Source organism: Odocoileus virginianus, chromosome 10 (genome assembly GCF_023699985.2).
Source record: "Odocoileus virginianus isolate 20LAN1187 ecotype Illinois chromosome 10, Ovbor_1.2, whole genome shotgun sequence".
Taxonomy (NCBI): Eukaryota; Metazoa; Chordata; class Mammalia; order Artiodactyla; family Cervidae; genus Odocoileus; species Odocoileus virginianus.
Genome location: NC_069683.1, coordinates 6,021,105 through 6,048,282, shown reverse-complemented (window position 1 = coordinate 6,048,282; position 27,178 = coordinate 6,021,105). Strand labels below are relative to the sequence as shown.

Below are 27,178 nucleotides of genomic sequence, written 5' to 3'. Positions count from 1 at the left end.
GAATCCACCAGTGATGAGAGGAGAGAGGGCGAAGGTTACAGAAAGCTCTCGGCAAGGGCTGAGCCCCAGCTTGAGGCCTCTGCCTCTCTCACCTCCCCTCTCTGCTTCCCTAGGGTCTCTGGGTCACAGAGCCCCCCTCACTTTGCTGGGTTTGGGCTGTTTAGGTGCCCAAGGCCAGGAGCTAACATGTTTTCTATCCACAATCTTGTTAGCCTTCTCCATGTGGGTGGGGATATCATCCTGGCTTTACAGAACTGGGACATGAGGCTCAGAGAACTGAAGTCCCTTGTCCAAGTTCACAGAGTTAGAAAGTGGTGGATCTCAGGTCTGTCAGCCGAAGGAGACAAAGTCTAACTCTTTGTTTCCAGTGGCCAGGTTCTTCTGGCTTGGAGCACACAGAAAGAACACACATATGGGGAAGAAGCTGAGGCTGAGAGAGGTGGAGGAATTGACTCCAGTTGGGGACCAGCAGCGGGTAAACTCTTGCTGTCTTTTCTTAAACAGGGAGAGTGGGTGTGGCTGGAGAGATTTGAAGGTTAAACAGCCCCTGAGCTGTGGCCAAGCTGCCTTAGTGTCCTGAGAAAGGTAGGGCAGAGGGCATGGAGGGTGGGCTGTGGAGGGGTGCTATCAGGAGACCCCTACAGATCTGGATTGGCCCCTACTCAATGCAGAAGCTTCTAGCCTCCAAAAAGGAAGGGCTTAGTATTACCATGATCACTGGCCCATTGTCATGACAGATATGCACCATCACTGTCATCATCCCACACCAGCATCCCCCATGTCACACCCCCAGCCCATATGATCATCACTGTGACTACCAAGGGCACAGACATCTCCACTACTGTCATCACAGGGTACGATCAGCACCACTGAAAGACCTCATCTTGTACCCCTCATCCCTCCACACACCCATTCATTCATCCACTGTTTTCTGAGCTCCTTCTATGCTCTGGGTTTTGGGAACACAGCAGTGGAGAAGAGAGACAGGATCCCTTCTCTCGGGGAACTTCCAGCCACTTGTCATCACTACTCACATAAGCCCCTTCACCTCTGAGGTTATCACCATCTTGAGAAGCACTGTGGGATGGAGGGCAGAGCATAAGATTTGAGTAAGGGAGATCCCAGATGGAATTCTGCCTCCCTAGGACACTTAGTTTTCCTGTAAAATGGAGCTAATGAAATGGGAATTAGGAGGGCTTCCCTGCTGATTCAGACAGTAAAGAATCTGCCTGCAATGTAGGAGACCTGGGTTCAATCCCTGGGTCGAGAAGATCCCCTGGAGAAGGGAATGGCAACCCACTCCAGTATTCTTGCCTGGAGAATCCATGGACAGTGGAGCCTGGCAGGCTACAGTCCTTAGGGTCACAAAGAGTTGGACACAACTGAAGCAACTTAGCATACACAGAGAGAGTATATAAAATAACCTAGAACTGTCTCTGGCAAGAAGAGTGCCTTTAGTAAATGGTGAATTTTATTATTACTTCCAACATCATGTCATCTGAAATCAGATTCAGAAAGATTAAGTGATGAGCGATTAGGTTAGACATTCCACAGTGGGCGTCTTACAACTGAGGCGTGTAGATGTTTCTTAAAAGAGAAGGTCATTTATGTGGTCAAATGAGTTTAGAAATTGCTTGGCTTAGGCACAGGACTTCTCAGAACATTTAATATTCTGTTTTGGTTATCTATGACTGTGTAAAAACTTATCCCAAAATTAATGGCTTAAAACAACCATTTTATAATATCTTACAATTTTGTGGTAGGAAATTTGAACAGGGCTCAGCCAAGCAGTTCTTCTGTTCCACTGGGCTTGAATGGGGGTTACTCAGTGGTTTTCAGCTTTAAATATACTGTCAGTAGTTGGTTCTCAGGTCAAACAAGCCCACTTCTTGTTTGTGTAGAAAAAATTTGATTGGAACACAAGTTCGTGTATGTAACCGTCTGTGACTGCCTTTACACTGCAGTGCCAGAAGTATTTGTAACAGAAACTGATAGGCCTTCAAAACCTAAATATTTACTATCTGGACTTTAACAGAAAAGTTTGCTGACCCCTTGTCCAGAGGGCCTCAAATGACTTTACTTGCCTGCTTGATGCCTTGGCTGGGCGGTTGGAAAAGTGTACTCAACTGAACCTGCTTTTCCACTCAGTATAATCTCAGGGCCTCTCCATGTGATCTCACCAGTGTGGTGACTTGGGATGGAGGGAATTCTTATGACCATTCAGGCATCCAACAAAGAGGGCTCCAAGAAACAAGAAATGAAAGCTGTCAGTCTCTTAAGATTTGGACCCAAAACACACAAGTTCACTTCTGCCATGTCTACTGGCCTTCTCAGATTCAAAGGGAGGGGTCAGCAGCCCAACTTCTTGATGGCAGCAGGGTTAAAGGATTTGAGGCCATTCTTCCCTCACCACATATACTAATAAGCATGCAGATCTCTAAGGAAGTAGGGAGAGTATGTAGGTTTCCCTCACTTAGTTGACCCCTGGACTGTATTTCAGAGGAAAGCCATGCCAGACAATGTTCCCCTCTTTCCTGCTTGGGCAAATGCCAGCCTCGCTGGTGGGGCCCAAGTTCTCTGACCTGCTGGGATGCTTTCTGCTTGTCCCTGATCCCTTCTGATCTTCTCCTCATCTGTCTCTGAGTCTTGGGGAGAGATTTTACAGTTTCCGCGTCCATGGTGTCACTTAGGTGGAGAATAGGTGTAGATGCATATTCTGTGCTGTTGGCTACAGTGCAGTGACTTATTCACCCATGATGCTTCCATGCCCTCATCTTACTGGCTCATCCATCTGTCCATCTCTCCATCCATCATCCATCTACACATTTGTCATTCATCCATCATCCATCCACACATCCACCATCCATCCACACATTTGTCATTCATCCATCACCCATCCATCCATCCACTCATATATCCATCCATCCACTCATCCTTTATCTACCCCGTCCATTCATCCATCCATCCACCCATCACATCCATCCAATGTTTCTGATGCCTCTCTGTGTTCAGCCCTGTGCTGGGTTCTAAGTATAGGGAGCCAGATGTCCAATCTTTGAGAGTCCCCAGGGGCTGCTAAGGTGTCCTTGTGCTGGCAGATGTGGGAGCTGAGGCATAAGAACATCGCCACCTTCCTGGGCTTCTTCGTGGCCCGTGGGATTAGTGCTCTGGTGTTGGAGCACTGTGCTTGGGGCAGCCTGGAAGACCTGCTAAGGAATGAGGCTCTGCAGGTAGACTGGACCTTCAAGGCCTCCCTGCTGCTGGATTTGATCCATGTGAGAACCCTTCCCAGGCCTGGAGCTGTGGGGGCAACAGGGAGGGAAGGGAGACAAGAGAGGCTCATTTCCCAGGCCTCATTTTCCACTTTGTCTTATTGAGAAAAATCTGAACAGTGCGGCAAAGGGTGAAGGGAGGCAGGGAGATTTCCTGGGGTCTATGGGAATTCTGAGAGAAGGAGTCCTTCTCATTCACCACAGGCCTAAGGGATTCCACTCTAATAGGGGGTGCGGTATCTACACCATCGGCATTCCCCTCATGGCTGCCTCAAGTCCCGAAACTGCGTGGTGGATGGGAGTTTTGTGCTGAAGGTCACTGACCATGGTTATGCGGAGCTCCTGGATGCTCAGAGCCAGCCCCAGAAGGTCAGCTCAGGGGTGGGCAGGGGGCTGCCAGTAGGTGCTGAGGCCTCTGTTCAAACCAGACTCTTGGAGGGAAGAGGAGAGGGGGAGATGTCCAGTCCTCCAGCATTTCCTGTGGTGTGAACTGGAGTGGATGGATTTTTCTCTCTGAGCCTCAGGACCCTCACCTGTGAATGGGGGAGGGCAGAAGCACCTCCCTCCTCTGGGACTGTAGGGACAGGACAATGACACAACCTGTATGAAGCGCCCACCCAGCTTGGCCAGCTTGGGTGGTCCACCAGTGACGGCCATGTGGCCCTGTCTTGTGATTGCAGAGCTGCTGCGGATGGCTCCGAGCTGCTGTGGGGGCCTGGAGCACCTGGGCGGGGCACCCTCAGAGGAGACACCTTCAGCATCGGCCCTATGCTGAAGGCCCTCAAGGCCCGCCCTATGGTTCCCCGGGGCTCCCAGCAGAAGGTACATCATCCTCCTCCTCCTTCCTCAGCTTGTCTCTGGCAGAGTCCCCACGTAGTTGGGTAGCTCTGTGAGCATGAGGAAATCAGGGCCTGAAAATAACCACAGAGACACACATGCCTGATTTGATGACGAGAAATGGGTTTCTTTGGCTTAAGCCAAGCAGCCTTTAGCAACTACCAAAATGTCTGCTCACCATCTCTAGAACTAAAAACTTTGGTTTCTGGGTAAAAGCCCAACCCCTTTCTTCCTCTCCCAGTGTTATTGCCATGTCCAGAGGTGGTTATGCCCTAAACGATCCGGCTGCCCAGCACAGACTTTGTGTCTATGGAGACCTCTGTTCTTCCCCTGGATCACTTACTGCATGACCTTTCACTAATTGCTTACCCTCTCTCAGCCTCAGTTTTCCCACCTTTAGAGTGGGGATCAAATTTTAAAATGTGTCAGGCATCCAATGCCTGTCTGATGTCACCAGTCTGCTGGGTGTTTGGGGACTTGGTCTTCTGCCTGAGTGGGGCTCCTTGAAGCACATCTTGGTGCTTCTGGGGTAATCACTCACACCTTCCCCATCATCACCTGGTCTTACATATTTTTTTCTCTTCGGACCCCAGTGTCAGGACCCAACTTCAGAAACAACACCTCTGCTTCTCTGTTCTCTGTCAGGGCTTCCTGGACTCTGCGCTGCTCTTTCAGTAGCCTGTGCCCCGCCCCTCCACCCCCAGCTGCCTCTGTCCAATCCCGGGGACCTGTCTCACGGATACCCTGCATTTCAGCCCACAGCACAGGCAGTAATGCAGTGATGGAGCCCACTTCCCTCCCACCCCAGATGGAGAATCGTAACTTACAGGGAGGCCTGGCCTCACTTCCTTTCTCCACCAAAGTATGACTCCATGAATCATGAGCATTCCAGGCCCCAAATTTATGGGGTGGAGGAGTGGGAAGAGGGGGAGGGCTTGGTCACACCATTTGTTCAACTCTCCTTGGCTGCCCCCCTCCTCAACTTGCTGACATCTGCCTGCTGCGGGTGTGGGAGAGGCAAACAGCCAGATGGGGTCTGTGAGTCATGCTGCCATGCAGGGGCCTTCAGGCCAGTGGTCTTCAGACTTCAGGGACCCCAGGGTCACCCCTGCATTGAGCTGTCAATCCCGGACCTGCTACTTCCTGGATCACTTTTCCTGGTCTCAGGGAGTGAAAAGTCCAGAGCACAACCTTTGGGGGACATGGACTTGAGCACAGCTCTACACCAATTCACCTCACGACTCTGAGTAAATCTCTTTCAGACTCTGAGCTTCAGTTTTTTTCATTTGTAAAATAGGGACCATGATGCCTGACTCCAAGAGTATTTGTGAGGATTCCGTGAAATGCTTTAGACAAGAGCCTGGCACACGCTAGACCCTGGGTGGTTTTAGGGATGTGCGAGTGGGGAATATCCCATGTTCTTTCAAGTCTCCTACTTAGAAGGGGACCTCCTTGCTCTTAGAAAAAGCATCTTTGAAAAAAGTTTTAATTAATTTTTAAATTTCATTTATTTTTGGCTGTGCTGGGTCTTCATTGCTGTGAACGGGCTTGCCTCTAGCTGCAGTGAGTGGGGGACTACTCTTTGTGGTGGTGCACGGGCTTCTAATTGCAGTGGCTTCTCTTGCGGCAGAGCACGGGCTCAGTAATTGTGACTCATGGGCTCTAGAATTCGGACTTAGCAGTCATGGTGCTTGGGCTTAGTTGTCTGCAGCACGTGGAATCTTCCCTGACTGGGGTGGAACCCCTATCCCCTGCACTGGCAGGCAGATTCTTAACCACTGGACCACCGAGGAAGTCCCAGAAATAGCATCTTTTTAAGATCCTGTGTGTGTGGGGTCACTTGTGGTTTCCTAAGCACTCTCGTATGTGTTATGCCATTGGACAATGCCATGAGGTTGTTAGTGCACTCTTTTCAGAGATGAATGCGGTGAGGCTCAGAGAGGGGCAGGACTCCCCAGCGGGAAGCTGTGGGTCTGGGATCCCAGTGGGCTCCGTGGTGTTGCCCTAAAATCTTCTGGAGTCATCCAGGGAGCATCTTCTCCATGGAGCTGGATGTATGGCCTTTTGGCCAGCGGCCAGCAGGACTGATCCATCCCAGTGATGGGCTGGATGTGGACAGTGGGCTCAGCCTAGGGAGGGAACATGAGATCTGGCCTGGCCTGGGCTAGGGGTTCCCAACATGACTGCCTGTGAGAACTCTACTTTAATGACAAAACAGTTTGGAGCCTCACATGCTACTATCTGACTTTTAATATCTGGTGACTGAGAAAATGCCCAGAGACAAAAATCTGCTCTGAAATCAGCAACACTTTGAAATGGATCTGTATTTCATTCATCACAACACCATTTGAATGCTTTTGAAAAAGAGCTAGACATGTGTATGTGTGATACATTATGGGTTCCATCTGTGCACACTCCTTTATAAGCATATACAACTTCCTTGATCTTCTACTCAGAGGCCCTCACGGTCTGACGCCTGCAGACTGGGCGCCTCTGGGCAGAGAAAAAAGTGCAGGCTGGGAGGCTATTAGGCCCAGTTCTAGCATTTACTTTTTACTGGCCTTGTGACTCAGTTGACCAATGTCACCACCTCCTCGGAACCTCAGTTTCCCTGTCTGTACAATGGAACAATGAATCATGGGCTTCCCCCAACAAGGAGGCCAGCAAAGGGAAGTTCAGAGAGAAGCTTCTTTTGACTCTCCAAGGAACTTTCTCTCCAAGGAACCCACCTCTTCTCCTCCTCTGAGCAGGGTCCCAACCCTCCTCAGAAATGACCCTGTTCCACCCCTAACAGCCCGGTGAGGGAGACTGAGGTTCAGAGACATAGCATAGCTTGCAGAGGATTAGAAGGATAATCTTGACATCTCCTCCAGTGCCGCTGAAGACCTGAGCTTTGTACCCAGCCTCACCTTCTCTCGGTGTGCCCATGAATCTCTCAGCTCCCCGAGGCACCCCAGGGCTGTCTGAGGTGGGAAAATCAAGGCACAGAGTGATGGCAAGTGGCACAGACAGAGCTGGATCACTGATCCGTGAGAGCTTGACTTAGTCTGTGGTCTTTATCGTGTGGAACAGGGACAGGAAGATTCACAGCAGGGATTGTCCTGGGAAAAGAGTCGTGACGATGGCGAACAGGCAAAGCAGAGAGTCTTGCCTCACAGCTGTGCAGAGTCGACACCAGATGGCCTCCGGGTGGTGGGGCTGCCAGACAGCTGCAGTGCCCAGGTCGTGAGCATATTCTTAGACACTGCTGGCAACAGCGCAGCGGCAAGTTGTGCAGGGTTCATGGGCTGGGGTGAACCTAGCACCCCAATATCTAGCATCTGTCATTTCCTTCCTCAGCACTCATCTCAGGAAGGCAGTTTATTAAGCTCACTTCATAGACGGGGAGACCAAGGCTCAGAGAGATGGCTGTGTTGTTCACCATCTCATAGAGAGGTGGTGGTGGATCCAGAATTCAAGCTCCATTCTCCAAGCTGAGACACTTTCCCACGCCACACTGTGGAATGGGCCCAGGAAAACAGCAATCCTGGACCACTGGCCAGCATGCCCTGGAGCAGAGAACAAGGGGCCGAGGAACACTCTCACAGCCTGGTGTCCACACCCCACAGGCCCACCCTGCTCTTCATCTCAGAATCCCAGGCCCATGCCTGACCTCCAGCTGTCCTCGGGGCCTCAGCCCCACTGGCTGGTCTGTGTTTATTGCAGAAATCATCAGGAAGGTGGTATCTCCCCCTCCCCTGTGCCAGCCCTTGGTGTCCCCTGACCATGGCCCACCCGAGTGCATCCAGCTGATGAAGCAGTGCTGGGAGGAGACTCCAGAGGACAGACCCAATCTGGACCAGATCTACAGCCAGGTCAGTGCCACCAGAGGAGCTGGCTGCTCACAAGAAATAGCAAATCAGTTCACCTCACTTTGCCCAGTGGGGGCCCCCCATCCCGGTGGCCTGGAAATCCTGTGCATAGAGGGGGCAATGGGCCAGCATCATCACCCCTGAGGGTGGAACCTGAGGTCTACCATCTGAGGGAATCTTTCTCAAACTCCGGGTTCATAGACACTGCATTCCTGAGTGCCAAGCTCCATGCTAAGTCCTGTGCTTATATTTAATCCTCCTGATAGCCCGTCAAGGAAGCATTGCTATTACCTGAGCTTTACAAGAGAGAAACTGAGGCACGGCCAGGTGATGGGACTTGCCAAAGGTAACCAAGGAAGTGAAAGGTGGGGCTGGAGCACAGACCCAGGTTTGTCTCTGCAGCATTGATGCTAGGAACCCTGATCCCGGGGAGGCCTCCTGGCACCAGAGCAGAGGGGCCATTTGTGGTCATGGAGGCAGCCCTGGGTCCTGCATCAGGGAGCGGAAGGTATGAGGGGGACTGCCCTTCCCACCCCCAGCCGGCCTTGGGGACTGCACTGGGAGGGGTGAGGCAAGCCTGGATGAGTTTGCTGGGCGGAGGTTTTGTGTGTGGACCTGACTGAGCCAGCTAATGGCTCTCACAGGGCCAACTCATCAAGCCTGAGGTGACAGCTTTTGTGCCTCCTGTTTCCTGCCCTCCACTCCCCAGCCACAGTGGAATTTTGCCAAGGAGAGGTTCAGTGAGACAGAGGGGCATCCAGACAGGTGATGAGGGAACGAGAGTTAGGAAGACAGGAGAAACATACAGGCATCCTATGGGAAGTCTGGACCTCAGAGTGAATGAGCTCTCAGTGGCCACTGTGAGGGTGGGTGGCAGAGCTAGGCCAGAAAGACAGTTCTTAAAACACCAGCCTAGAATATTTCCAGGGGTTAGAGATTGCCATGGCTAGCAAGACGAGGAAGAAGGATCTTACCCTGAGGGAGGGGCGACTGTGGGGAAAGCCTGCCTCAAGTTCAGTGGCAGAGAAGGCAGAGACTGGCACATGATGTACTCCACATGCAGAAGATGAGAACTGTATCACACTGTGGGGAGCTAAGGGTCAGAGAGCCTGCATTCAGATCTATGCTTCCACTTACCTACTACTTGACCTTGGCCAAATCAATTCTACTGTTGAGCCTCAGATCTCCTTAGGTGATGTCTAAAAGGGCTAAATCTGGTCCAACTGGACACACTGGTGTGACCATCAAGTGAAATAACTAAGCAAAAAAAGTATTTTTCTGAGGAGAGAATGAGGAGAAAGAGCACTGACCCTGAAGTTGAAAGACTGCAACTATAAATAATTAGCCTCCAACAAATAAAAAAAAAATAAATAAATAAAAGATGGAGGCATATCTAAGTAAATATGTTAAAAAAAAAAAAAAAAAAAAAAGAAATGCAACTGTTCCTGTTGTTGGATCCTGAAAAAAAAAAAAAGACTGCAACTGTGTTCATGTGAGATTGTTCTGGGAGTATCAGCCAATGCAATTAAGCAAGAAAATGAATGTTATAAAAGAAGAAGAAAATGGGCTTCGCTGGTGATTTAGTGGTAAAGAATCTGCCTGCCAATGCAGGAGACTCGGGTTTGATCCCTGGGTCAGGAAGATCCCTTGGAGAAGGAAATGGCAACCCACTCCAGTATTCTTGCCTGGGAAGTCCCATGGACAGAGGAGCCTGGCAGGTTATTGTCCATGGGGTTGCAAGAACCCAACACGATTGAGAAACTAAACGACAACAACAAAGAAAAACATAATTGTGTTTGCATATCCTATGATTTTGTTCCTGGGCAATGCAAGGGAAACAATGGAAAACACACTCCAAATGATAAAATAATTCTGTGGGGTGGCTGGTGATACAATTAATATATAATAGACCTCTGTTTGAAACTCAGTTCCACCATTATGTTGTTCTCAGCAAGTTGTACTTCTCAGATCCTTTGTTTCTTCATTATAAAGAGGGAGCCCTCCTTGCAGAGTTGATCTTACAGTCAGCTTCTTGTCCATGTTGCTCTCTCAGGGTCAGCAGCTGTCACACCCATGGCAACTGACCTAAAGCTTGTGCCTCTGCTTCTAATGCACAGTACAAAATATGTGCTCTTCAGGGGCTGCTGACACTCCCCACCTTACAGTCATTTGCCTGAGAAAAGCAGTATTAATGAAGGTTGGGTATAAATACCTACACACACACACACACACACACACACACACACACACACACACAGAGGTCAAGATGCTGGATTTAGACAGGAATAAACTCCTCTACTTTGATCATCATTAATTTGGTTTTCCTACTGACTGCACTTTGGTAAGGTACAAACCACACTGGGAAAAGTTCTAGTAAGTCTCCTTAGGAAACAAGGTTTCCTAAGGTTGTTGTTGAAGGTACAATTTATAACATCATCTTACAAAGACCTAGGAGAGGTACTTATCTCTGTTCAGCACCAGCAGTAATTGTCTTCCTTCTGGGAAACTAGTTTAATGCTCCAATGTCTTATGGACTCCATGTATTATGTAATCGCTGTTTCCCTCTTTGCTTTGTTGCTAGGGAGCTCATATCCAAAATTGTGACCAAATCATAGCCTGCATTTTACATATAGACCTCACTCCTGGATTAACTTCTTTAGCTTTTACTTTCTTTTGGTCTCAGTGCCCTTACATATTTATAATTTTGTTTTGTAAAAAAATTTTTTGAACAAAGAGAGAAATAAAGAGGTTGAAATAGATTATATACATGAACAATCTACATAAAATGCTTCTGTAATCTACCCATCTATCCATTCACCCAACCAATTTATCTTTGAGAACAAAAAAATACCTATTCCACAGTGTTTTTGTATGGACTAAAGTGTTAGTTAACGGTGATACAACGCTGGGCATGCGTTCCTTTGCAAAGTCCTCCCCATGCCTGTCTGCCTCACAGAGAACTAACCCATTCTTCTGCACTGCTGTCTCTGCTTTCCCTTGTCAGAGCTGCCACCCCTTGCCTATTACCTACCTGCTCCCCACCATCCAACTCTTCCTGGCAGGGACTATATCTGGTTCATTCCCGTGGCCTAGATTCTCAACCTGAGGGCCAAGTGCTATGCTGATCTTCATGGATAAATTGGGATTTTCATTCCATTTTCAGTTCAAAAGCATCAACCAAGGCAAGAAGACCAGTGTTGCTGACTCTATGCTACAGATGCTGGAGAGGTATTCCCAAAACCTGGAGGACCTGATCCAGGAGCGGACTGAGGAGCTAGAGCTGGAGAGACAGAGGACAGAAAGGTTGCTCTCTCACATGCTCCCCCTGTGAGTGGACTTGATTGTGCCTCTAGACTCAGTGCCTCTGAGCATGGGACCTGGGAGCTGGGACGTAGCAGGTACTCATTAAAGCTGGGTTCCATGAACTGATTCAATTCATTTGTTGTTTATTTATCCATCATATTTTCATAGAGCCCTTGCATGCATTAGGCACTGTGCTGTCCACATGAGTATTGAATTTCTGCTGCCTCTTTCCTTTGGGAACAAGGTCAAGGTGCAGTGTCCCCCATCTGACTTCAGAGGAAGTAATGTCCAGAGAGGGGCAGGTATTCACTGGAGGGGAACCAGCACACAGTAGACCTATCCCAGACCCCCTGACACTCATCTCAGGACTTTCCCACAGATATCCCTCCTCACTTCCAACTGCGGAAAGAGGGTCCTCCCACCTTGTGACTCCGGCCCTTCCTATCCCTTCAGGTCTGTGACTGAAGCTCTGAAAATGGGGGCGGCCGTGGAGCCAGAGTACTTTGATCAGGTTAGCATATACTTCAGTGACATTTTGGGCTTTACCACTGTTGCAGCCCTGAGTGAGCCCATTGAGATGGTGGGCTTGCTCAGTGACCTCTACACACTGTCTGATGAGGTTCAGGGCAATCATGACGTGTATAAGGTAAGAGGACTAGGAGGCAGGCATTCCATCTCTCTCTCTCTTCTACACTGTGTTTGCATCATACCTATATTTCCAGTCATTTACTTATGCACCTTTTATCAGTAAGCTATTGTTGTGTAACAAACAGCTCCCAAACCCAATAGTGTAAAACAATACACATCTGTTCTTGCTCACAAGCCTACAGGTCCAGCTAGAAAATTCTCTGGATTCGGCTGGGCTCACTCATACATCTGTGGTCAGTGTAGGTGAGAGGAAGCTCTGCTGATTTTGGCTGGACTCTGGAGCCTTGGCTGAGACAACTCAGTTCTGGTCCATATGGTACCTCACCCTCCAGCAGGTGAGTTGGTATTATTTAAAAGGTGTGCCAGAGTTCTGAGATAGAAGACAGAAGTCCAGAAGTCTCTTGAAGTCTAAGCTGAAATTGGGCATATTATTATTTCTGACATATTCTATTGGTCAAAGTAAGTCAAAAGCCCAGCCCAGATTCAAGAGGTAGGAAAATAAATTCTACTTGTTCCAGGTGAGGGTCGACAGATGAATCAGCTTCTGTGTCTGCCCACAGGGAGCTCTCAGTGCTGTCGGTAAAAGAGGAAGACAACCCACTATGAAACTGATGATCTGGGGAGGCAGAGGAGGCTGAGAGGGCCTCTAATCCAGCTAGGAGTACATGTGTAGAGTAAAGAGCAAGGAAGGCTTCCTGGAAGAGGTGCTATCTTCCTAGTATTGTCCATCCTGGGTGTGGTTGCCCCGGGCAAGCAATGGGGTAATAATGTACTAAACTTTGAGGTTTGAGAGGGTGGCCCTAGAAGTGTGAGAAATGCTAAATGGGCTTTGATGGCTGGACATGAAGTGGGCCATCAGTGGAAGTGGGTGGGAGACACTGGGTGGGGGGCAGCAGGGGCCTTGGCAGAGTCATCAACCCTCTCCATGATCTAGTCCCTGTGTACCTCTCAATCCTGGGTTTGAGTCCCACCCTGGACACCAGCTTCTGTGTCATTTCGGTTTCCTATCTCTGGGCCTCTGTTTCCTTACCATTAATATAAAACAGGAATGATGATTCCTGTCCCAGTGGGTTCATAGATGATGGGCAGATTGTCTCCCCCTGGTAGAAAGTCTGCGTAAAGCTGTGAGCCTGTGAAAGTGAATAGCCTTCTGCCCTCTCTGCCTGCCATGGAGGCCTTCCCATCCCAACCCTGCCCCTATTCTGATCCAATTGTTGGGGGTCCCAGATCAGCCTCAGACATGGTGGAGGAGGTGCGGAGGAGCTCCCAGGAGACAGCCATACCCTGGCTCCCCTGCCCTTCCCCTTCATTTGTGACCTGTCAGCCCCCTTCCTGCCACAGCCCTCCAGGAAGACTGGGGCTGGACAGGGCCAGGCCCTGGGCTGGGCTGAAGCCAGGAAGGGAAGGGTGCATGGGCGGGAAGTTTCAGAGGTGAGTTTTTGAGGTGCCAGGTAACCTGCTGATAGCATTACACAGAGTATCCAGGCAGCAGTATTCACCAGTATTTATTGAGTGCTTACTGTATACCACACACTGGTATGCAGTCTAGATGCCTTATATGTATTGTACCATTTTGTCATCATAACAACATAACAAGCTGTGAGGTAGGTACTAGCACTCCTAATTTACAGATGAAGAAACAAGGGGTTGAGCAGCTAGTCTCAGCAAGACGTGAAGCTGAGACTTGAACTTGGACATTCTGGTCCTGAAACCCAGCTTCCTCGGGGCTCATGGTCCTCCCAGGACCCAGACCTCCTCAGGATAAAGCCACAGGTTCACAGTCGGCTCTCCAGGAGTGGGCCCCGCCTCCCTCCTGTGTCTCTCGCTCTGCCTCTGCGCCATCTGCATTCCTCACACAGGCTTTGCTCTCTCGCTCTCTATAGCCGTGAGGTCTTCACACATGCTGTTCCCTCCTCCTGGAACTCTGCTCACCCTCCTCCTCTGCTCCCTCCTGGTCACCCTCCTGGTGTCAGGTTAGCTTGCCTGCCCTCACACACATGGTTAGGAGCTCTTGTGTGATGCTCTCATAACAACCCCTGGACGTGTCTGTTCCATGCTAAACCACTCTGTCCCCAGTGCTTGACAATGTCCAATATGTGGTGAGTCCTCAGAAAATATGTGTTGACCCCCAATGTTCATCGCAGCACTGTTTATAATAGCCAGGATATGGAAGCAACCTAGATGTCCATCAGCAGACAAATGGATAAGGAAGCTGTGGTACATATACACCATGGAATATTACTCAGCCATTAAAAAGAATTCATTTGAATCAGTTCTAATGAGATGGATGAAACTGGAGCCTATTATACAGAGTGAAGTAAGCCAGAAAGATAAAGACCAATACAGTATACCAATGCATATATATGGAATTTAGAAAGATAGTAATGATAACCTTATATGCAAAACAGAAAAAGAGACACAGATGTACAGAATAGACTTTTGGACTCTGTGGGAGAAGGCGAGGGTGGGATGTTTTAAGAGAATAGCATCGAAACATGTATATTATCAAGGGTGAAACAGATCACCAGCCCAGGTTGGATGCATGAAACAAGTGCTCGGGGCTGGTGCACTGGGAAGACCCAAAGGGATCGGGTGGAGAGGGAGGTGGGAGGGGGGATCCGGGATGGGGAATACATGTAAATCCATGGCTGATTCATGTCAATGTATGGCAAAAACCACTACAATATTGTAAAGTAATTAGCCTTCAACTAAGAAAAATAAATGGAAAAAAATATATATATGTGTTGACTAAATGAAGGAGCTCACTAAGGCCTAGAGAGGGAAATGACTTGCCCAAGATCACACAGCTGATAGGTGACAGAGCCAGGACAGGAGCCTGCAAGTCCACCACCACTGCCCAGATCTGTTCACTGCCCCACACTGACCAGCAGAGACCTGAGCCACTGACATTCCTAGCACACAGCTTCCCTCCAGTTTCCCATTTAGGACCCCATGTTCCTGCCCCAGCCCACGGCCCGAGGCATTCTCAGTCATGCTGGCTGTGTTCCCCTCTTGCCTCCAGAGCTTAGGAAAAGATTCCTCATCTCGTCTTGCTGAGCCCTGCAGCTTTGATGTGCCCTGAGTCACCCCTGGCCTTGTCTTTTCCTTTCCTGCTAGTCTTTTCTCACACATGTGTCCCTCTCAGCTCTGAATCACGCTTTCTGATCTGCTCTGAACTCTGGCCAAGAGGTCTGCATCTTTCTGGCAGAGCGGAATGAAATAAAACAAGGCCTGCACACCCATCCAGATGTGGGGAAACGGGAGGCCAGGTCGTTCCCAAGTGCAGGCGCGTCTCTCATCGCTCACTCAGCCGCCTTGGGTTCCCCTCCATTCCAGCAGGATCTGGTTACTGCTCTTTAATCCGGTCTGGGCTGGGAGGCAGCCAGGCAATCATTTCCTGGTTCCCCAGGGGTCTGCGATTCCCTCCCAGCAGGTACTGAGAGAGCACTCTCCTGGACAGAACTCCACAGCAGGGCCGTGTGGGCTGCCGGGTTGGGGGGGTGCTGGGGGGTGGCGGGGGGTTGCGTGCGGAGGTATGGAGGGGGAGTGGGGAGGAGAGGACTTCTACTCCAGTCCTCAGCCCAGAGGGTGAGCCTGGCCCCACCCACATGGTTGAGCCACTCTGGGCACATCACTTCATCTCTCTGAGCCTCAAACTTCCATTTGTAAAACAGAGGTGACAGTGACTCTGGCTTTGGGTAATTCTGCAGATTGAGCAGAATGTGAGAGGAAGTGCTGTTGTTCACACCAACAAAATGAGCACATCATGTACTGGCATTGAGGCCTTGACCTGAAAGTACAGAATAGGGGGAGGTGGCGCTAGTGGTAAAGAATCTGCCTGCCAATGCAGGGCATGCAAGAGGTGCGGGTTCTATCCCTGGATTGGGAAGATCTTGTGGAGGAAGGCATGGCAACCCACTCCAGTATTCTCACCTGGAAAATTCCATGGGCAGAGGAGATAGGTGGACTACAATCCATGGAGTCGCAACGAGTCAGACATGACTGAGCAACTGAACTCATGCAGACGCGCCATTTAAGCATCTGCAGAGAACTGACCTGGCTTAGGGATTGTCACAGGATATCTCATTTAACGTTCGAAGTGTCCCTCAGAGGGATGGATTATTATCTCTACTGTACAGATGAGGATACAGGCTCAGAGAGGTAGGAGACTCATCCAAGGTCACATAGCAACTCACCTCTGTGTCTGTTAGTATGGAAGCCTTTGCACCCACCTCACCTCTGGCTGCGTTCTCTCTTCTGCTAAAGGACCATGCCTGCGAACGAGGAGCTGCAGCTCTCAGTTGCAGCTGAGCGCCCCCTGCAACAGACGTCTCTGGTGATCGTCTTTGGGAGTCTGAGCTCCTAGAGAGCAGAGCCTGTGCCTAGTCACCTTTCTGCTGCTAGGGTTGTGGGATGGTTATTAATTACATCAAGCTCTCCCTTCTTGCTCAGGTGACAGGCAGGTGGAGGGCTAGAATTCAGGTTCGCGGCTTAAAGAATGGAGTTTGGATGTGTGGTCACCTCGGGGCTTTCTACGGCTCCTCTGTGCCAGTTTGGACCTTGGGTCACCCATCTGAGGCAGTGCTGGGTCCCTAGAGCCAGTGTACTGTTCCTGAATTGTACCTGCACAACTGGCGGGCTGGGAGTGGGGCCAACGAGCAGTAGGACTCTTGGGCTGCCTCTGGGAGGCAGGACTTGGCCCAGACATATGTGCCGACAACGTGCAGGGCAGGAAAGAGGGAACCCCACATAGCAGACAGATTCTCCCCAAGAGAGAGAGAGAAAGGGCCCAAGCCACATGCATCAAGAGGCAGCATAACATATGGGCTCTGGAGAACTTGCACTGAACAAGTTCACATCTGTGCTATGTGATGTTGGCGAGTGACTTAATCTCTCTGGCCCAGTTTTCTGTATGCAAAATGGCAATAGTACTTGCCTCACAGAATTCTTGTGAAGATTGAAAGCATTAATATCTGTAAAGGGTTTGGAATTGCATCTGGCATGTAATGACTGCTATATCAGTATTTAAAGGAGCCCTTACTTAGAGCGTCTTCCCATCTTGCCAGTCAGATAATGCATTCATCTTCTTGTGAGGGAGAAGAGTGTGGGCAGAGGGAAAGCCAGAGCTTGCTTATATTCTTCCCTCTGGGCTGTGTGGTGGGCGGTCTCTCCTCTGTGGAAATGTACACAGTAGGAGGGCAGCTGTGTCCTGTCCCTGCCACATTCACGCCAGCCCTCAAGTGAGTGCCGGGTGGGTGACAGTGAATGATGGAAGGGAGGTGGAGGGCACAGCCCTGAGGAAGGAAACGTGTTTTCCAGCTGATGATGAGGGAGATTTTATGGTCTCAATATGATGTGAACTGGGCTGATGGAGGGCCCAGATCTCAACAGATAGAGATCTCAGCAGATAGAGAACATTTCAGGGGCGATCAGGGGCCTGGAGGTGAGCAAGCGCTGAGTGTCTCTGTGGAGAGCAGAAAGGTTCCCATTTGGCTGAAGCGTGGAAAACCAGGAGCAATTGTTAGGAGTAAGTCAGGAAATTCTACAAATCATGGGAGTCCCTGATCGCTAGCTCCATGGGGAGTGAATTTTAAGCCATTGGCTGTAGGGAGCAAATTTAAGTATCTGAGCTCAATAGGGTGTGATTAGGCCAGATCACTTCTGGGTACTGGGGCAGGGATATCCGGAGTGAGGGAGAGGGAGAGTTGGGGGACAGAGCTAGGAGGGCACAGTCCACAGCTAATGATGGGGAAGGAGATGTATTCAGTTACAGCACTCCCTGTGGACATGAGAAGCATCATTATTATCATCACTGTCTCAGTTTAGTTCAGTTCAGTCGCTCAGTCTTGTCAGACTCTTTGTGACCCCATGGACTGCAGCACACCAGGCCTCCCTGTCCATCACCAACTCCTGGAGTTTACTCAAACTCATGTCCATTGAGTCGGTGATGCCATCCAACCATCTCATCCTCTGTCAGCCCCTTCTCCTCCCGCCTTCACTCTTTCCCAGCATCAGGGTCTTTTCAAATGAGTCAGTTCTTTGCATCAGGTGCCCAAAGTATTAAAGTTTCAGCTTCAACATCAGTCCTTCCAAAGAATATTCAGGACTGATTTCCTTTAGGATGGACTGGTTGGATCTCCTTGCAATCCAAGGGACTCTCAAGAATCTTCTCCAACACCACAGTTCAAAAGCATCAATTCTTTGGCACTCAGCTTTCTTTATAGTCCAACTCTCATATCCATACACGACTACTAAAAACACCGTAGCTTTGATTAGGTGGAGCTTTGTTGACAAAGTAATGTCTCTGCTTTTTAATATGCTGTCTAGGTTGGTCATAACTTACCTTCCAAGGAGTATGTTTTAATTTCATGGCTGCAATCACCATCTGCAGTGATTTTGGAGCCCCCCAGAATAAAGTCTCTCACTATTTCCATTGTTTCCCCATCTATTTGCCATGAAGTGACGGGACTGGATGCCATGATCTTAGTTTTATAAATGTTGAGTTTTAAGCCAACTTTTTCACTCTCCTCTTTCACTTTCATCAAGCAGCTCTTTAGTTCTTCACTTTCTGCCATAAGAGTGATGTCATCTACATATCTGGGGTTATTGACATTTCTCCTGGCAATCTTGATTCCAGCTTGTGCTTCATCCAGACCAGCATTTCACATGATGTACTCTGCATATAAGTTAAATAAGTAGGGTGACAATGTACAGACTTGATGTACTCCTTTCCCAATTTGGAACCAGTCTGTTGTTCCATGTCCCAGGTGCTAAGGGAGAGTGCACATGCTTGGCTAGAGAGAAGGTTCTGCTCTTCAGATCCAGTGATGCTGGCAGGTGCCTGCTGAAGGAGGGGCAGTGCATGAGTGGGGCTCTTTAACCTGCAAATATGAAGACCCAAGAAGTAGAGTCACTATGTTCAACCTTGGCTGGCTTGGCCTGTGACAGGGGAGAAGGCCATGACACATATGTGTCCCCAGGTACTGGAACGGTGTCTTCAGAATAGAGAATGAGCTTGAGAATAGGAAAGGTCTGTGGCATGAGTTCAGAAGGTAGAGCTGGAGCCAGCAGGTGAAAGGCAGGTTGCTTTCAACTCAACTTTTGTAAATCAGAGCTGCCTAGGGGGATAAGCAGCCATGTCAAGAAGGAGACATGAACAGGCCCAGATAGCCACTGGGAAGGCATATGGGTGGTCTTTTAAAGTCCCTCCTGATTCTAAGACTCTGGGATTCTATTGTCTCCAAAACTGTTAGTGCAAGAGATGATGGTGATGGTGATGGTGATGGTGATGGTAAGGACTGAAGTCTCTGCTTATTGAACATCTATGATGAAACTGGCTCTTTACTACTTTAACTTTAATATGCATTTCATGTAAGAGGAACAGGGGCTTGCACAGGTGAAGTGGCCAGACCAAGGTAAATGGCAGACCCAGGGTTTATATCCATCTATTGGATTTCACACTCTACATTCTTGGATTACACCTTGGAAAATCAAAGGTTGAAGAAGTAGGCTATGTATCCAATATACGTGAAGCCCTGTCAGCCCAATCACATGAAACCCTGATCTGCTGCTGCAGCATTGTGCAGTTGGGGCTCCCAGCTCTGTTGCCAATATGCTCATGGCCTGGGCTCAAAGGAGATGAGACAGGCATGGTCCAGGCATGGTCACCTCCAATTCAGACAAAGGTGATCTGAAACATGCAGATTCAATCATTGCTAGAGAGGCTGAGAAAGATGCCACTGTGGGCCAGAGACTCGAGGGGTGGGCCAGGGGTTCCCGAGAGGTGGCCTTGTGTGGGACGTGGGTCAGTCCAGGGAGGGGAGTGCTTGTACTGGAGCATGAAGGCTGTGACCTCTAGGTGGAGACCACTGGGGATGCCTACATGGTGGCCTCGGGACTGCCCAGGTGCAACGGGAGCCAGAACACGGCCGAGATCACCAACATGGCCCTAGACATCCTCAGCTCTGTGAGTGACTTCCGGATGAGGCATGCGCCCACTGTGCCCATTCATATCAGGGCTGGCCTGCACTCAGGTATGCACTTGGGGCTGTGGGAGCCTCCCAGTCCTGCCTGGGGTGCTGGCTGGGGCAACCCAAAGGGTTCTGAAATTCTGAGATTCTAAAAGTCCATAATATAATGTTTTTGCAATGTTCTTCTATTATTTTAAGCTTCTATTATAAATCAAAGAATCTGTTGTGCTTAGATTTGCAAATATATATATATATGTATATATATATATATATATATATATTTTAATCTCAGCATCTGTCAAGGGCATTTAAATCCCTGCTGAGAAACTGATAGAAGAGGCAGGACAGAGACCTTCTGTGGTCAGGCAGACAACTAAATATCTGTGGGGTGGGGACTAGGAGATGCCACAGGGTCTCTACTATAGTATATCCTTTTCACGCCCCTACCCCATAAAGTCCAAACTTCCCAGCCGAACATGGCCTCCAAGACACTTGCTAATCTCTGCAGCCTCATCTCCCACTTGGTATTCCATCCATACTCAGCCACTTGCAGTTTCCCACGGACCTGTGGGCTCTGTGCTTCTGTGGCTTTTGCATGTGCTGTTCCCTGCCCACTCATTTTCTTATCCTTCAAGACACACTTTATATACTGCCTCCTCCAGGAAGTCCTCAGGGCTGGGTCAGAGTCCCCTTTCTGGACTGGCACAGGTCTGGTGCTTCCCTCTTCATGACATTGATTATAGTTTACACGTCTCCCCCTACCAGGCTGAGGGCTCCCTAAAAGCAGAGCCTAGATTTTTCTGTGCCCTCCTACCCCCAGGCCAGAGCCAGGAACAGACGTCATCTCCTCTCTGGGTGTTGTTGGAGATGCCATACAGCTTCATCCTTACCCTTTAGCTGGAGCCCAAAATGTAGGGTGGGAACAGAAGTTTAGGGGGAAGGGTGAGAAGGACAAGACTGTTGTAGGGACTTCTCTTGGGCCCAGGAGCTCACTGGGCACATTTGGGTTTCAGGGCCCTGCGTGCGGGGGTCACGGGTCTCACCATGCCTTGGCATTGCCTCTTTGGGGACGCTGGTAACACCGCATCCCAGATGGAGTCTACAGGACCGTGTGAGTGTCTCATACTTCTATCCTGCCAGGGAGGGACTCTCGCAGTAACTCCTCCAGCCTGGCTGTTTGCAACAGTGCTTAGTAGCCAAGCCACCAGCTGGTGGCAGCGTGCTCTAGTTACCAGTAAAGCCACTGAAGTATAAGGAGAGGATGTGTGTGGTTTTTTTTTTTTTTTTTTTAAATATAACTTAGCACAGGGCTTTTGTGACGACCTCATGAGAGAATTAGCAGGAAAAACAATGACTTGAGGGGCAGGAAACCTGGGTCCTCAGCTGGACCCAGCACCAGGGTGCACAGTGTCCTTGAGCCAAAATGCTCTTCCTCTAGGTCTTGGTTTCCCCATCTTTAAAATGAATGGGCTTCCCAGGTAGCTCAGTGGTAAACAATCCTCCTGCACTGCAGGAGGAGATCCCCTGGAGAAGGAAATGGTAACCCACTCCAGGATTCTTACCTGGGAAATCCCATTGACAGAGGAACCAGGTGGGCTACAGTCCACAGGGTCGCACAGAGTCAGAAACAACTGAGCACACACACACAGAGTGAATGGACCCCTTTTGATTCTCTAAAATGCCATTTTATCCACTCACTGGCAGCAGGAGGCCACTCTGATGGCTTGATTACAGCCGTGCAAAAGCTGAGCCTCCGCTCTGGCTGCACAGACTGCGTGCTCTCTGATGTCGCTCCATACACATCTTGGTTAACCAGATGTGGTGGCCTTAGTGGGGAGTCCTGCCCTTAAATGTAAGATAACTTCTTATCTGCACTGATCAGCCTTCAAAGACTTTCCTACAAGTAGAGATTATGTTTCTGCAGTTCTGACTTCATCTTGTGTTCTCCTTAACACTCAATCCATGTAATTTACTTTTCCTTGAGACTGCTGCTTTAGTGCCCAGCAATCTACTGGGGGACAAGAGGGCCATGCAAAGGGCACTGCATGAATCAGAACCGTGTGCCTTGCTGGCTGGAACTGGGGACTGTTACAGACGCTCAATGATTTTACCAAACACTAGGTACGCAGTCACCAGGTAGTAACTTGACTATTGCCTTTCTCCTCAGCATACAGAATTCGTGTCAGCAGAAGCACAGTCCACACACTGCTCAGCCTGGATGAAGGCTACAAAATTGACATCAGAGGCCAGACTGAGATAAAGGTGAGAGACTTTCTTTCCTGGAATTGATTGGAAATGTCTCCAGGGGTCCAGTTTCTGTGGGCAGTGGGAGAGAGTCTCACCTGACTGATGTCGCTGAAGCAAGGCCGACCTGGGAGCTGATCATCTTCTGTGTCCTCCTTACTCTCCTAGTTCCGCGGAAACGTTTCTTCCTGGGAGACTCACCCTCATTTGGCTCCTCAAGAGGAGAAGTGCCAGGTCAGAGAAGTTACTTCTACTGATGTTCCACCCGGGCAGCATACTGATGTCCAATAGATATTAACATATTTATTACCACAGAAATGATGAAAGGAGGATCCATGTCCCTACTGTATAGTTAAGGAAATTAAATTAGAGATGCAAAGAGAGTTGTCCAAAGTCACAGAGTTTGATCTTAGATATGGTGGCTCCAAAGCCTGTGCCTTCTCCATAGCACTGTTGGGCTCCTACTCATCCTTCAGAACCTTAGCACAGACCTCAGCTCTCACTGAAGCCCACCCTGACCCAGGAATACTCTTCTTCTTTTCCCCCAACAATAAGTATCCTATCTTCTCTGTGCACCCACCAGTCACATGGCTGGCCCTCTGCTGTTATAGAGTGATGTTGGGTTGTCCCTGCCCCTCCATCCTGAAAAGGCAGAGATTGGTCTGTCACCTCTGTATTCTTTTTTTTTTTTTTAATATTCACATTCAATAATGGGACCATCCTAGGAACGACTTTTCTTCTTACCCTACCCCCTTTCGTTTCCCCAGCTCCTCAGGTAGAGCCACCAAGTGACTGAAGCAGCCAAGGTATTTAAAGGCCCAGGGCTGTGACTGGGCCCCACCAACTGGTGCCCCACAGGACTGACTTCATTACACAGTGAGATGTCAGAGCAGGAGAGTGCCGCTCAGAGACGAGCAGTAACTTGCCCAGGGTCACCTAGCCTGAGAGGGCCAGTGTAAGTGGGGCACTTTGCTCTGGAGGCTGAGGTTATGAGAGAGTGAGCTGGAGCAAGGGAAGGCATGTCTTGTTCAGGGGAATGGGTGCTAGAAGTCCCGAGGAGCAGAGGATTCTGATGACACGCAGGGATGCAGAGTGGGAGTGGGGAGGGCAGCATGCCAACCTCAGGTTCTTTGGCCTGACCTGAGGGATCCAAGGGGCTATACCCATCCCTGGGCCAGGTGGGACATGAAACTTCTAGGACAGCCAGCCATGATCCCTGTACCCCTCATGGCCCCTCCACTGCTAACCTCCAGGAAGCTGCGTCCCCATCCCAGGGAAGACCAGCGGAACCTTTGGCTGTTTGGGAGACTCACAAATCACAGAATCCTGGGATCTTAGCGTTCCATGTCTGCTGGTTATAGAATTCAAGATTCATTATTTTTTTACTTCTCTAATGGATAAACATAAATTCATTTAATCCTCACAACAACTCTCTGAGGTATTTAGGAAATGGAGGCACAGAGAGGCGATGTAAGTTGGTCAAAGTCACACGGCTAGCAGGTGGCAGAGTTAGGATTTGGACCCAGACAGTCTGCCTCCAGGCTCTAGGCTGCTCTCCTCCCAGTGGTGGGGATCACGCCTCTATCCTTGCTCTCTGCTTGAGGAGGTTTGCTGAGCTCCTTTCCTCTCTCTTCCAGGGGGAGGGCTTCGAGGAGACCTACTGGCTGCTGGGGAAGGCGGGCTTCCCCAGACCCCTCCCCACACCTCTGGACATCAAACCAGGGTGAGTAAGAGGAATTTCCCCCCAAAGCTTGGCCTCTTTTGTTTGAAGTTTGACACTTGTTATTTTTCTAACTATAAAGGTATTACCTGCCTAGTGTGGCAAATTTGGAAAATACAGAATTGTTTCATGACTAAATAATCTCCATCTTTCCACTCCTGAGAGACAGCTGCTGTTAGTACTTCAGCATGGTTCCTGCCAGCCTGTTTCTGGGAGGTTTTTCATGAATGAGATCAATCTGTCCCCATACTCATTCTGGTCTGTGTTCTCTGCTCAGCATGCTGAGCGCCCTCCTGTAACATTCAGAGCACTTTACATGCACACTCACGGCATCAGGATTGCAGATGTGGGCACCACGATTGACTCAACCTCCCTCTTGTGGCTGAGCATGGAGACTCTTCCCATTCTGAGCCAGTTAGAGGTGAAAATGAAAGTGTTAGTTGCTCAGTGTCCCACTGTTTGCGACCCCATGGACTGTAGCCAGCCAGGCTCCTCTGCCATGGAATTCTCCAGGCAAGAACACTGGCGTGGGTTGCCATTTCCTTCTCCAGAGGATCTTCCCAACCCAGGGATCAAACCTGGGTCTCCTGCATTGCAGGCAGACTCTACCATCTAAGCCACCAAGGAAGCCCAAGGGGATACATTGATAAATATCACTGGGCGTTTGTCACCATTCAGACTATTTCTGCAGATGAAGAATTTACAGATCAAAGGTCCTCATATTTTAGGAGGTCAAAAGAAGCAAATTCTCAGAGCTGGTGCCTGCCTTGCAGTTGGGCTCTTCCCTTTGTCCTCTGTCCTCTGTGACCCCCCGTCCCTCTCTGAGGGCAACGCGGGTGAGGTAGGAGGGTGCTGTGCTGTGCTGTGCTCAGTCGCTTCAATCACATCTGACTCTTGGCAACCCTATGGACTGCACCAGGCTCCTCCGTGCATGGGATTCTCCAGGCAAGAATACTGGAGTGGGTTGCCATGCCCTCCTCCAGGGGATCTCTCCCACCCAAGGATTGAACCTGAGTTTCCTGCATTGTAGACAGATTCTTTACCATCTGAGCCAACAGGGAAGCCCCCGCACTTCCTATAAATGATAGTGAGTGAGTGATAAGTTGCTTTAGTCATGTCCGACTCTTCAAAACCCCATGGACTATAGCCTGCTAGGCTCCTCTGTCCATGGGATTCTCCAGGCAAGAATACTGGAGTGGGTTGCCATGCCCTCCTCCAGGGGATCTTCCCAACCCAGGGACTGAACCTGGATCTCTTCAGTCTCTTGCATTGCAGGCAGATTCTTTACTGCTCAGCCACCAAGGATGCCTGGTAGGGAGGTAGCAAGTACATTTTACAGCAACATGCTGTTCCTTACTCCCTTCCACTGGAGCCACAGGCAGTCTGCAGAGGCCAAAGGGCATAAGTGCTGCCTCTTGTTGAGAATTAGTTTCCTAGAAATGAGGAGGACCTCAGGGCCACGGGGGCCCATGCGCTCATTCCACCAGAGGGCGGCTGGTCTGGGGATGGACAGAGCCCCATCAGGGGTCCACAGCACAACCACATGAGAGCTTCCTGAGCAGGGCCTTCCCTTCATTAGATCTTCCAACTGGCTCCTCTCAGCATTTCCAGAACAGGCCCCATCCCAGGCTGCACCTCCACCCCACCCCACCCCCAGCTATCTCTCAAAGATGAGAAACCCAATGTGAGGCAGACACGAGCTTCCTGGAAAAAGACCAGTGCTGAAGCAGCCTCGGCGGCACATCCTCCAGTGGAAGGACTGGTGTGAACAGGGGCAGAGGGCAGTCAGAGTAGCCATTTCCTACCCCTGCTGTTGGGGTGCCCCAGGCCTTGGGACCCCAGGGAGCCCAGGCAGAGCTGTGCCTGGGGGCAGGGAGCACCCCATTCATCTCCATCCCTGGGGTCCAGCGAGGAAGGAAGAAGGGGACACACACATTGACCTATGGAGAAGCCCTCAGGGTGCAGAACACACACAGGTGCACCTTAAAAAAAAAAAAAAAAGAGGACACTCCAGACTGCTGGGTGCAAAACCAGCTTGTATTCACAGAAGCCTCCAGAGTCCTGGGTCCTTCAACTTGGCAGAGGCTTGCTGGGTGAGGACCAGGCTCCGGCCAGGCTCTGGGACCTGGAGTAGGCTCTTGACCTCCCAGGGCCTTCCCCTGGGCAAGGGCTGCAGCCCCCTGGCCCTCTACTCCAGCCGCCTCTCCAGCCTCCAAAAGCCACCATCCTCTGAGCTTACTATCCTCAGTGCCGGCCCTGCTTCTGCCTCCACGTGCAGACACTTTTCTCAGAAGGCCCGTCTGCTGACGCTGACCTCACTTCCTCATCGCCCACTCCCGCCCGGCCCCCGCAGCCTGACTTCCACCCACCCGCCCAGAAGGCTCTGTGAGGTCACTGGTGACCTGCACCCATGTCACCAGCTCTGTGGGCAGTTTTAGTTCCCAACCTGACTGCGCAGTAGCGTTTCCCCCGCCTCCCTCTTCCTAGAAAGGTTCTCCAAGGCCTCCTCGGCCCCCCGTCTGTGAGCCCCGATCTCCATCTCCTCCTCCCTGTGCTCCCTGCCGCTCCTCTCCTCTCCCCAGCCCTTCCTCGCTGGGGCTGCACAGAGCTCCTCCCCAAGGTGGCCCTTCCTCTCCTGACACTGATGACACCTCCATTTCCTCCGGGCCTCAGCCCCCAAATTTCTCTGAGCTCCAGGCCCATGGAGCTCTCATTGCCCCCTCAACAGTTCCTTCTGTAGCTGTCACAGGACCTGAGACCCGCCAGGTCCACCGGAGGCCTGGCCTCCCCCAGAGTTCTCTTCTCATGGGTGGCCTCGCCATCCACAGTCAGAAAGCCAGACCCTGTCCCGGAGACATCAGCCAGTTCCGCCACCCTGCCTCCATCGCAGCCCCAAGCTGACAGCTTCTCCATCACCTCCTCTCTCTTGGCCACTGCAGGGGCTTCTCAACTTTCACCCTTATGCATCTTTGCCCAGTAGTCAGAGTGATCGTTGAATAATAACACACATGTGATTCATGTGGTGTTTCCCTGTTTAACACCCTCCGGGTCTTCCTACCTGAACTCTTTCATGCTGCCTCTGAGGCCCTGCTCTGTTGGGCCTGGGCCTGCCCTGTGGGCTCAGGTTTCTAGCACCTTGTCTGTGAGTTACCACCTCGGGGCCCCCCTCATGCCCCTTAAGACTCACTGACTGGGCTTCCCACCTCAGGGCCTTCACTCTCGCTGGGCCCTGTGCCTGATCCCTTCCTCCACTGCAGGTCTCAGCTCTCTTGCTGCCTCCTTCGCCAAGGGGCTCTCACCACACACTCTAATCAGGGCCCTGCTGTCGTCCCA

General features: G+C 50.3%; 1 pseudogene; it reads left to right on the top strand.

Annotated features, from left to right (window-relative positions):
- LOC110136833 (guanylate cyclase D-like) overlaps window positions 1–27,178 on the top strand; it is a 59,018-nt pseudogene that overhangs the window by 13,010 nt on the left and 18,830 nt on the right.